General features: G+C 45.1%; 1 protein-coding gene across 2 annotated transcripts in view; it reads right to left on the bottom strand.

Annotated features, from left to right (window-relative positions):
• The window catches only part of LMF1 (lipase maturation factor 1), a 294,472-nt gene that overhangs the window by 220,619 nt on the left and 60,809 nt on the right, over nt 1-13,044 (bottom strand). The window lies entirely within an intron of this gene.

Raw genomic sequence — 13,044 nt, 5'->3', positions numbered from 1 at the left:
GTGGGTGCTAATCAGGTTGTCGTGTTTGTAATAGCTGCGTGGCCAAGCCCTGAGTCAGGAATCCAGAGGTTTCTAAACACTGTCCCAAAACCTTTGAAATGCTCAGTTGACAAGGCTGGAAGAAGAGAGCCTGCTTTCCCCCAGCATCATGCAGAAGGAAAGCACCTTGGTCCTGAGACAGAGCGTACCCCCACCTTTCATGCACAAAGGATGCCAAATGTACCCAGTCCCTCCCTGTTAAGAGAGGATGAGCAGAAATCCCACTAAGCCTGAGCCAACAGTTGTGCAAACACTTATGCTTTTGAATGACCTGGGAAAGCTGTCCTCAAACACTGCTCTCTGAAAAAAGGCTCAGGGTCCTCTTCACCCCTCACATTTGCTTTATACACTACTGGACTTGCTGGAATTGCTCTAGATTTACCCCAGGATAACTAAGGCCAAAACCCAGCCTTGTAACTATGTTATAACCCAAGCTCTTGACTACACTAGAGAAGAGCAAGTAGAGCCTCCTTCGCGCAAGTCTGGGCTTTGCATTTTCTTCCCCCAACAAAGCACATGGTACGAACACTAAAATGATGATTCACTAAAGAACCAGGACATAAGTTAGGTTTGGACAGGCAATGTCAGACCGTTGCTACATTATTCAACGCAACAAACTGAAGCAAAAGCCTAATTAATCTGCCACCCTAATTTTACCCCAACTCAGATATATGTCATTCACAAGTCTTTTCATGCCTATTCTACACTACCATCAGCACCGTACCTAAAGTCCTGGCAGCCCGGGGCGAACTTTTAGTATTGGGCCCCTCTTCATCATCATCATCATCATAACAACAACCAACACATCTTTGGGTCTCCTTTCTGTCTGGGCCCTGAATGGCCACCTGGTTTGCCCATGGTTGTGTCTGGCCCTCACTACCGTATGGCCATGTACAAAATAGCCAAGCCAGAAAAACACTTGGATAACATCTGTACCACGTGATAGTGCTAGAACGCTGTTATGAGAAAATGGCCCAGCACGCCAGTGAGAAGCATCTCAAGAAAGCAGATACAGTACCAATACCACTGAGTTACCCGGACGTGATAATGCTTTGGAAAAAAGCAGGGAAAAGGGATTTTTCTGGATTTAAACCAGTGTAAGCAGATGTTGGGGTCCATAATCATTAACCCAACTTTTTTCCTTCATCTTTGGTCAAGCAGGTAAATAAGGCATCTGTGATTTTAAGTCAGTTCGTTATTTCCAGCTCTGGTAAGGTACCAATTACCAAGCATGGCCAGAATGCATGATTTGGCAAGAGAGCACAGAAGAGAACACACATGTTAAATATGTTTAAAAGAAACATTAACAAAAAACAGCGGAAATCTCATTTTTATTTCTAACAAGCAAAGCATCCTTTAAATTTAAACTTAATGGCTTTAAAAAAAAACGTTGTGCTGAGAATAAATTATTAAGAATCTCTATTCCATTTCTTTATATCCTGTGGTTTCGGGGACAGACACTCGACTGCCAAAATTAGTGCTTCTGTTGAGAGAAGCAAAGTATATTGTTATAAAAGCAGCTGCACCATAAAAGCAATGGCTAATGCAGAATGTGAAAGGTTAATTGTTACTAAACCCAGCAACAAATAGCAGTTATGGGTCTAACTGGCACCAAAATGGTAGTATATCTCGTTAGCCTCTGCCTGCACAAAAATCCTACTGTTATCAGCGTTTTCATATGTTAATCACCACGTTCCCTCGCAGACATATACTATACATGCTGGATCTGTGGGTAAGAGGGCAAAAGCCTTTACATTGCTAAATGGGCTTTAGATATGGATGTGTGTTTTCCTTCTCATGGTAACACTGCATTTTATCCGGGTGGATAGAAGGGAAGGTTAATTTGCTTATTAAAATGCAATGGGAAGTTGCACTGAATCAAGCAAGTGATTCAATGCTGTGCATCTCTTATGCATTGCATAGATCATGCTATATTAAAACAAACAGACAGCCAAACACAAAGGACGCTCCGATCTTCTTGGTACGTAGCTCGCCTCCAGAACGGCATCAATGCCCGCTGCACCTGGGCTTCTTGTTCCAATGCCTCGAGTTTGAATCCTGGCACCGCCATCTGGGTGCGATTCCAGCAGTATAATCTGGTCTGAAGCATGCCAGGAAAGGGGGACGGTTCAGCCATGCAACTGGAGAGAAGGACCTTCTTATTGATGAGCAACAGAGTAAACAATGCTCCCCAGCTGTTAGAAAACTCTTAAATTACCCGCCGCGGACAACGGCCCCTGGCATCGGGCACAGCTGAGCTGGCAGGGACCACGAGTTAACTGCAAGGGCAGCCAAGGACAAAGCTGTGGTCAGCTCCATTTCAGAAGCTGTCCAGGTCGCAGCAAAAATACATTCGGCTCCAACGGACCTGCACCCACTAGGACGGATGCAGCATTGGTGCCCTACGGGACTGCCCATGGTCGGATAGGAAGCAGAGTCGCTTCAGAGCAGGGCTGAGTTACAGCTGAGAAACAGTCATTAAGACCCACATTTCTCTCCTATTTGGCAGGTGGCCCAGGGCAAATGAGGTGCAAAACTGGATGGGAGTGAGTGAAATCAGAGGCAAGGATGAAAGGGGGAATGGGTATATACATACCCTCATTTATAGCCTAACTTATTAGCAGCCCCCATCGTGACACACACAATACCAGCTGTTGGTCATGTGAGCACAGGTCTTCCTTCTCGACCGCCAAAGGACCCCACAGGTGTCGTGTCCACCGTTCAGCAACACTTGAAAAGTTCCAGACTGCTCCCATGTCCATTCAACGCCCCCACTGTGCCAGGCTGCTTCTGCAGGTGATTAAGCGCTATAAAGCACGTGCGTATGACCCTGGTCCTTGTTCTGCTATCCAACCATGTCTCAACTCTTCTTTGTACCCTCTTATCCTGATTTAAATAAGGTGTCCTGTCCCCTTCACACTCCTGGTGGAAGCTTTACCATTCCCCTCCCTTCATCCTTGACTCTGCTTTCACATACTCCCATCCAACTTTGCACCACGTTCGCCCTGGGCCACCTGCCAAATAGGAGAAATTGCCATCACCTGGTCTTCCCTGGAACTAGATCACTGTTCAATCCTTCCCTGTCTTAGGAGATTCATTCCCCTTGTCCATAGTCTGCCTGGATTCCTGCCTGTCCCCTGTGAGCCTCCCTGGCTAGGGACAGACATTACACATAAACCAGTATACGTGATCAGAAACCGGTTGGAATCTGTAACCCAACAGAAGTTCAGTGAACATAAGCTGCTTTCAAAATGGCTGAAACTTAGTTGAGATAAACCGAGATGGATGCAGTATCAGACTGAACTGATTTAGGTTAAATCGGTTTATGGAACTTCTGTCCCAGATCCAAGTCACCTCACATTCCCCCAGCATCCCAGGGTGCTCTGCACCTCCCCTGCAAATGCCCATTCACAGGGTATCCTTGGCCCAAGCAGTCTGCTCCAACCCAGCAGGGAGGCATGCTCTAGCGCCCCCCAGCTTCTGGCCTGGGCCACTGCAGGCACATGGCTGCATTTCAGGAATCTAAAGTGAATGTCTGTTCACTTGCTGATTGGTCCAGTTTCTGCAGCTTAAACTAACCTGCAAAGATTGAATCAATTCAGCCTCGCAGTTTTTGACTGTCTGTACTTAGCTCCTCTTTCATTTCCCTTCTGCATCCACATCACTTTCTTTATTCAAGCTTCACTTTAAAACTAAGAAATGTCGTCAGGCTTAAAACCCCAAATCCAAACAACTCAAACTTTGCAGGGAGAAAGGAGGGGGGAGGCAAATCAAGTATGAACATCTGAACTGTAGGTCTTGGGTTGACCCCCCTACTGAAACCCACCCCCCCTTCCTTTGTGCTGCCCTCTCTACAGGATGGCAGCCTTAGCTGAGCATTGTGCACGTCATTCTTCACTTTTGAACATCATGAGCTAAGCCCTGCAGACCTTCCAAACAATGAGCATGCTCTTTCATATCTCCAAACCCAAACTGGAAATACAGAGGCATGTAAAAGGGAGGAGGCCTTGCTCCTTCTCAAACTCACTTACTGTAAACTGATAACAGAGACCAAGATTATGAGATCCATCAACAGCAGTCTCGCAAATGGCTTCCATTTCTCCCAACTGCTGACGTTATGAGCAGTTGTTCTCCTCCACCTACCTTGGAAAAGCCTCCATCAGACAGGGCCCGATTCATTTGCCATTTTATGAAGATCTGAGGCTGTTGCTAAACAACTACTGACTTCTTTTGTCTAGAGATGGATGTTGCTATATTCAGAGATTAAGCATCGTCTGCAAACTTCCTTTCCATGACCAACAAAGTCAGTGCATGTACCTGGTGCAGTCCATGGTGCTTACAGGAAAACAGTCAATTGACAACCTCCAAGCCGGGAACCCACGGGAAGTACTGAATACCTAAAGCAAAATGTTCTTTATCATCTCCTTTGTAACAAGACAGGGAACGATTGTGAGTACTTGAGGCTAACGCCGGGGCCGTAGCTCCCGTGCAGATGTGCCAAGGTGTTTACGGCAGTTAAATGCTCATCTCTCACTGAGTTACAAGGAGGGTCAGGTATTTGAATCCTTTCTGCCCCTTTGAGAATTGAAAATAGATGAGTGCGATGAAAGCCCTGCTGTTACACAAGTAATCAAAGAAAATGACCCAGTTGTTTCCGTAGGGAAACATCAAGTTTGCAGATTAAACGCCAAACCCAATTAAAACATTTTTTAAATGAATATTTACGTGCTGCCCGTGGCATCACAATAAAAATGAGATAGCCCCCACTAAATGGCATACTGGCGGGGGTGGGGTGGAGAAAATAAAGCTGTCAGCCATTAATAACGCTAATTCATCATGTAAATTAATACTCTGCAGGCCTGATGGCTTTGGAAAGACATCCAGACTTGCCTAAGCTTATTCGGTTTCAACAAGTGACAAGAAATGCCATGAATCCTGCAACAGTCAGAAACATTTGGGGTCTCTTACCGACGAAACCCAAACCAGGAGCCAACATCTCCTTGTCGTTTTGTTTTCCACGTTAGGGCTAAAACTTCGGTGTCACCTCGGCCCACGGGCCCCTCCGGGCCCCAGTGCATAGTGATACTGCTGGGAACGAAAGGGTCGCAGCGGTGACCCACCTGCTCCTGTTTTCTGTGGTTGGATCTAGTCAAATTTCAGCAGCTGCAGAGCTCGCACAATGAGCGGCATTGTTATCTCCTCAGCACGGCAGGGGACGGATCCAAACTTTAAAAAATGGAATAAAACGAGCTGCCAGCGCCACAGATTGCAGTGACTGCACTTGCCTTACACGCGTTCGAAACAGTGGCTACATGCTCCTCATTTAATGCAGCAAAATAAATAGTTTAGCACTATCACAATGACCTATGTGGGGATGGGAGGGAAACTGGGGAGCGGGAATAAAGCATCAAGGGTTTTTGCTCCTTCCTGCTTTTGCTTTTTCTGCTTTCTGATACAAATGCTCCCCCTCCACCCCCCACAAAAATTATGTACAACTGTTCATCCCTATGTAATAACCCTCTGCTAGGAAATTTAGCTCGCTCTAGCAGAGCTGCAGAACTAAAAAACATTTGTGACTTGAAATAAGAACCGCTTAATGCCAGGACATGTGCAACGCTAACAGCATTTTTCATGAAAGACTATATATTTTGGCAGGAACGTCAGATCCACTGTAGAAAACATTACTGATACTCGCTGAATAAAAAGTCAGTTTGGCACGAATGGTCTCCAGAAAGATCCGAAACGGTATCATTAAGACTCCCTATAGAGGGAATTATTTCTAATGGCATATAGATGACATGGTATTATATCATCGAGGCTTCCAGTTTTCAGCGTTGTATTGGTTATTTACCAATAAATCTCTGACGAGAAAAACAGCAGTTATTGGTACTCGTGAGCCTCAAAGGACTTCTGAAAATTACCCAGGCATTTTTTGGAATCAGGATCTTCAGTTTCTCCTTGTACTTAACTCATTTCACACAGAGAAAGACAGGTCTGGTGGCGTGGAAAAGACCTGGGGGGAGGAATGAGGGTGGGAGAAAAAGATGGAGTTGAGGAGAAAAAAAATCCCGCTCTGATCTGATAAAGCATCCCTTACCTTCTTTACCAAAAGCAGGAGGTGGGTGGGTGTTTGCACACATGTGCAGAAGATGAGGCTAGGGATTGAATACAAAAATCCGACCAGAATGGTTTTGCTTTTTTTTTTTTTTTTAAACAGAGACATTTAATAAATTATTATGTTTTAAACAATTTGTCCTTATCATAACGCTGGGAAGCATCCTAAGAAATTAAGTTGGCTAGGGCAGGGACTATAGCTCATCTGTGCAACATAAGTTGGGCTCGGACAGAGCCCAGCACAACAGAAGACTTCCCGATCCTTGTGTAATTTTTTGACTTCTGCAGGAAAAACCAAAGAGACATTATTTCCCCTCCACACACCAACAACAAAAACTGGTACAAAACTTGTTGGCAATTTTTACCTTTTGTTGAAAATTTTAGAACCTAAATGAATGTTTTCAAGTTATTCATAATTTTCATTTCAGCTTCTGAAAAGCAGAAATAATCATCCTGGTTAAAATTAAGGGGGAATTTTCCTTTTTCAGTGAACAGTTTAGGAAATATTTTGGATCCCCCCACTCCCAAATATCAATAGGATTAATAAAGAGTTTGTTTCTATTCTCCCTCTTTCCTTCTCTGTAGGCAAGAGCAGACACCCACAAACTTCACAGTCCTGAACCTATGTATACACACACACGGACACAATTTATGAACGTAGGCAATCAAGGTCCTTTGGGTAAATCTGAAATCTTTTATTAGACCAACTCAAACAGTTGGAAAACTTCTTTGCAAGCTTTCAGGGATACATTTATGAACAGGTGCATATGCGTGTTTTGTATACGGGCTCCTATACTGCATGCTCATCCTCTTTACCTTTCTCCTTTTCAACCGGCATGCACAGAAGCTGTGGGGCAGGCCGTCTTCGTCAGAAAACAGCTGCGCTATACGTTACAGTTGCTGGCAGCCAAAGTAAAAGATATATAACATCGGATTGACTTCCAGTGAGATTAAATTAACTGATGCCGAGCCACTCTCTCCCGTCTCCCCTGAAAATTTATTTTGATAGCATTTGAGTTACATAGTTATGACACCTGTCAAAAATAAAACGTATCGTGCTAATCATGAGTACAATGCGTTCTGAATCAGGGCCCCCGGCTGCAAACACGTATTGCTTACCGGCCCAGGTAGATGCACTGAAATGAGGGCAATTATTTCGGCATGGTTAAGCGACTGCCTAGCAGGGAGGCTGGGGGCTCTAAGGAGGCTGGCACAGGTCTATCCGTGCTCTCCCTCGGCCTCTTCCAGTGACCCTCCCGGGTTGCTTCCTATATCTCTGCTTCCCTTTCTCCTTTCAGCTGCTACCCTTGCTACGAAGAGTGCAAGCACATGATTAGCTGGACAATACGGGACACTCCTGTACGATGCCCAGATCATCTACTGATTTTTTTGTGTATTATCTGTCTTTTACACACGGGCCAAACTCCAGACGCCGTACTGAGGAGCCGTTGGGGTGGAAAAAAAACTAGCAACACCAACGGAAACATTTCTGTTATTTTTTGCTGTTTAAAAAAAAATAATGTTGACACCCCCAAATGTGTTAAGACACTCCTAAATGTTTCCGTTATTTTTGTTGTTGAAAAAATTGCTAAGGCACTCCCAGAATAGTTAAGACACCCCCCAAATGTTTATTACTTTTTGTGGTTTCAAAAAAATGAAGACCCTCCCAAATTTAAGACACCCTAAGTGTTTTTGCTATTTGTTGTTGTTGAAAAAAATGGTAAGACACCCCCAAAATTAAGATGCCCCCAAATGTTTCCATTATTTTTGTTGTCTAACAAAAATTGTTAAGACCCTACAACATTGTTAAGACACCCTCAAATGTTTCTGTTACTTTTTGTTGTTCGAAAACAATTCAAGACACCCCCAAATTTAAGACACCACAAATTGTTTCCATTCTTTTTTGTGGTTTAAAAGATTTTTAAGACAACCCCACATTTTAATACTTGATTATTGTCATTCAGCATCTTATCAGACAGGGGGCAAAACACTCTCTGACGAAAGCAAAAGACCACATCAGTCCTGGGCAAAGGTGCACTCTGATATATTTGTTAGCTGTTGCATTCATTTGAACAGGTTAAACCAAGGTGCTCCGGGGCCCTGTGCTGTTACACGACTAGTGAGCGAGCAAGCCAAATTAGGTTGGAAGGACAGGAGTGAACAGCAGGTGGAACAAAAGGAAATACCTGAAAAGCAGTCAGAGTTAGGTGAATCGCTTCACCTCGGTGTCCACAACAATTTTGCTTACAACACGTTGCCATGTTTTAACCCTTCCTTTCTCCCAGCATCCCACTGTTCCTAAAACATAACCATTTCTCTCTGCCTCAGCCCCCAGTACAAGGATAACGGTTCACTCAGGATTTCATTAAACTTTCCAACCAGCATTGTCCAAATACAGAATTGGACAAAAGTACCAAGGCTTTCAAGTCACGGCATCAGTTCAAACAACCTCCCAGGGGTCCCAGCGGAAAGCATTCCCCTTGGCACCAACAGGAAACAGCAGATCTCTGCTCCCATAGATGATCTCCAAAAAAAAAAAAAGCGGGGGAGGGAGTGGGAGGAAGCATGCTAAAAAATGCCCCAGGATCTGCCCCAAACCTCCTGAGCATCCCTCTAGCTTTTGGGGAAGCATCATGAATTGAAAGTCTTATTTAGCGATCACGCAGGGTGAACCTCCTACTTCACAAACCTAGATCCAGCGTAATGACCAGGGAGCCTGGTTTTCTCTGATTAAAAAAAAAAATCTTCAATTTTTGGTTAAAAAAATTGAACCCCAAATCCACATTTTTCTGTGATTAAAATGAAACACCACTAATATAGACATATCTATATCTATAGACATATATAGATATAGTTACAGATATATAGATATAGCTATATCCATAGACGTATATAGAAATACAGATATATAGAAATATATCAATATCTCTATATCTATAGACATATCTATAGAAATAGAGATATAGATACAGATATATATAGAGAGATATATCTATATACCTATATTTATAGACATGTCTATAGATATAGAGATATAGATATATCTCTATATCTCTCTCTATAGATAGATAGATATATAGATAACTATTTATCTATCTCTATATCTTTCATTTTTATCATAGAAAAATGTGGATTTTGGGTTACTTTTTTGAATCCGAAATTTGGGGATTTTTGTTTTTAAAATCAGAGAAAACCAGGATCCCAGGTCATGACTATCACAGCATTTAACTCAAATGCGTTTTTTGCAACACAAAAGTGTGCTGCACTGAGCTCGGTGGTTCTTTTCCTTTGAAGTTGAGGGGTGCCCCTTGCATATGTATCCTGATGCTGATATCCCCCAAGTACAGCAGATGGCCACACACGCGGATTAAACCCTGGACCCATCTGAGGGATGGTTAACCTTGCATCTCCATGCATCTAGTGTACTGCGCTTCTCATCCCTCCCACACAGGCGAGACAGGGCATTCTTTCAACGCGGCCTGAATTTGGTCTGTGTTCAAAAGTGCCAGGCCTGCCCGAGCCGTAACTCTTCCTCTCCCCTCGATGTAAAGGAGAAAGTTCTCAACTCTTCGAGACTTCCGGAAACATGAAAGAGCAACAAGAACACTTTAGCCACAAAGCGTACCGCTTTTATTTTTTAATGTGGAACAACCAAAGAGAGGGGCATCCCTTGAACCTAAGAGAGAAGGAAAAAACAAAAGACGAGACTCCCCTATAGCGGTGGGGAAAGGGCAATTAAGAGGAAACACGTTGCGTGCCCTGCTACTCTATCGAGTACTTCGCCTAAGAACCACAAGACAATTTACTAACATAAATGAGGTACAGCACGTCTTTCAGCTCCTTGCCTCCCCAAGAGAGATGCGTTTCATTCTTCCCATTTCCCAGCTGTGAAAACTGATCCATAGATGGATAAACACAGACCTGGCCTGGATACCACATTCAGAGGAGGTTAGTACTAAAACCCTAGAGTTATGTCCCCAGTTGCAACTAGGACATGCTATAATTGTCTGGACACAGGAGCCTCTGATAAAAACTACGTTTTCCAGTCACTCTTCATTGCTTATTAGTTTTCTGAAACGTCTCCTGATTGCCGACGTTCCAGATTTCTCTGGTTTACTGAGAGAGAACCCCCTGGCAGGATTCAAGGGTTTCGTAGCCAACAAAATGGGTCTCCATGTTGCCGAAAGATTTGAAGAACATTATCAATAACTTTTCCTTCTTCAAGTCTAAACCACATGGTAAAAAAGAAAGAAAGAAAAAATTTAGCATAGAAACTTTTAAAAGCTTCCAAGTGCTCTCCAGGGTACTCATTAGAAACTACTTAGGTAGAAGAAGGGCAACACTGCCGAGTTAATGCAGCATTAAATTAGTCCTCTTTCCATGCAGAACTTTAAGTGACAGTGGAATCAGTTGGGAAAATTTTTATTTTATTTTTTAAATAGGGAAGTTAATGGATTTCCTGTTTTTAGCTCTGTGGGCGGCTGTCAATTTGAGGGATCGGCGTATGCGGCATTTAATTACTGCCTTGCAGAAACTAAAATAATTTCCTCTCGGTGAGCGGGAACTCGTGGGCATCAGTGCCTCTCCGCCTGGCCATCGGATAGCTCAATGAAAGTGCCGCTAATTTTAACAGAGAGGCGTCCCCGCTCTTTGTGGCCTCCTGAAAGCCAGTCCTATTACAGTTCGCTAACTAGCCTGGGCCCTCCCCACAAAGTATGCCCCTTGGGATGTCATTTAATGTGCTCCGTGCCTCAGTTTCCCCCATCTAACAGGCGTTTCTTGCTTCCCTGACACAACCCAGAAGTCCTTTCGCACAACCGCGCAGCAAAGGCACGGTTCCGGGCTCAAAGTGCTCACGGTTTAGGTTAAGGGCAGGCACAAGAGGCTGGTTTAAAGAACCAGGGGCATGAGGATAACATAAGTGAGCAAGGACTGTATGCGCCGGCTGGGTTCACATGCTGCTATCTATTTGCTGGCATTTCAGAAGGGTGAATGAGACGTAGTGAAAAGAAATAGCTGATCTACTTGAAAGTCTAAACAGATCCTGACTCAGTCCTGGGTGCATCGCCTGGTGCTCCTCCCAGGCTCCAGCCATCCCCGTGACCTCTTCTCCCTCCGCTCCAGCAAAAAGGATAATGGGACGGATCACCTTGGCTGTGGACCTCCTAAACCAAGGACATGACACTATCGTACCACTTGCCAGGCAGGACGCAAGACTCCCCACCTTGCAAAGGCCTTTCTTCTACAAATGCACAACAGCAGGCAAAGGCATCCCAGAAGGACCCTAGCCAGGATGCGGCCACACGCTGCAGGAAATAAGCTAAAGGACAGTTTTGATTCATTCCCTGCTGGAAGACATCGAGGCCTGCCCATGCTTACAGAGCCCCAATACTAGGCAGTGGCTGCCTCAGCCAAATGGTCGGGCTTTACAGACAAGAGGAGAGCGAAACCTGAGCCGTCACCCTTGTCAGCTTCCAATGCCACGTGCCACGTACAAAACAACGTATGGAGAATGAAGACGGGGAGCAAAATACAGCTCGCAGGCCAGATCTGGCTCACAGAGCCATTTTACCCATCCTCCAGCAGGTCCCTCAGGTCTCTAGGGAAAGAGGCTCCCCGGGATCCCACTGCTACCACTGCCCCCTGACCATGCTGCTCTGCCCTACACCATGCTGGTGGGGCTGGGAGTGGCACCGCTGCATGGGCATCCCTGGGTGAGCTGATGGGGGTACCCAAACACCTGGCAAACACTGAGTCACTAGCAGGTCCATCCCTTCCCTCCCACGTCTGCGGGCTACATGCCCTGGGCCGGGGCAGGGGCCAGGCGAGGGGAGAGGAGGGAGGCCACATTCCTCCCGAGCCTCCCCCACAGGGCTTGCAGCCAGAAAATACAGTGACTTCTATGGGAAAGGGCAGGATGGGCTTGTAGCAAATAATGGGATTGGGGGTTCTGCCCTGTGCTTTGCCCTGTATTTCCTGGCGATGCTACTTTGTGCCTTTCCCAGCCTCAGTCTTCCCATCTGTAAAATGGGCTTCCCATCTTTTCACATCACTAATGAACTCCAAGATCCTCCAGCGCAAAAAAGTATGATGCAGGAAACAGCTACCAATTTAAATGGTGGCAAGCAGCCCAGCACTTTCCAAGAGATAGATCTGGATATGAAATAGCCATTTTAACACTTAGTTCTTCTGGAACAAGCTCTTAGTGTCTTTGTCCTCTTGACCCTCCATCCAGAAGGGCCTAGCGCAACCTGGAAAGCTGGCTATTTCCACTTTCCGAAGCAACCTGTTGAACAGATTTCAACCGTTTTTTATGGACAGCCCCCTGCAGCACAGTGCCATGCGCCTGCTGAGCTAAATTGCTAAAAACAGATGTCTGTTGGGTGTTAAATCCATCTTTAGGCTGCTTTGGCAGCTTAAGAAACCATTAGCAGCTGTTAGCATGGTTAGTATGGCAACATGGGAGTCTAACAGCTCAGCTAGCCCATCCTCTTCACCACTACAAAACTACCCACTCCCTGCCACACCCCTGATACAAGCAGCACATGAAAGCAAAACAGCATGGAGGCATCTGCAAGACATATTTTGCTAAACAAGCTTTAAAAATAAAAGCGACGGCATCAATCCACTTTCCCTAACACGTCTCGCAAGGCTCCTCCTCATCCTTATTCAGCCAACCCGTTTGAGCATTGCTCCATCCTGCATTTTGCACACAGACTTCTCCCACTGCAGTCCATGGAAAGACAACCCTTGACTGGGATTGCAGGCGGAAGAGATCCTCCACTGGACTTCCACGATTTTCCCCAGCAATTGGGGCTGCCCTCGAAAGCCCAAGCTGTGCTCCGGGAAAGTGCTAGGAGAAGTAGCACCTCATTTATTGCTCCCTGCGTT

The sequence above is a fragment of the Crocodylus siamensis genome, chromosome 12 (assembly GCF_052110815.1).
Source record: "Crocodylus siamensis isolate JL-2025a chromosome 12, ASM5211081v1, whole genome shotgun sequence".
In the NCBI taxonomy this organism is placed as follows: Eukaryota; Metazoa; Chordata; order Crocodylia; family Crocodylidae; genus Crocodylus; species Crocodylus siamensis.
This window is presented reverse-complemented; position numbering and strand designations above follow the sequence as displayed.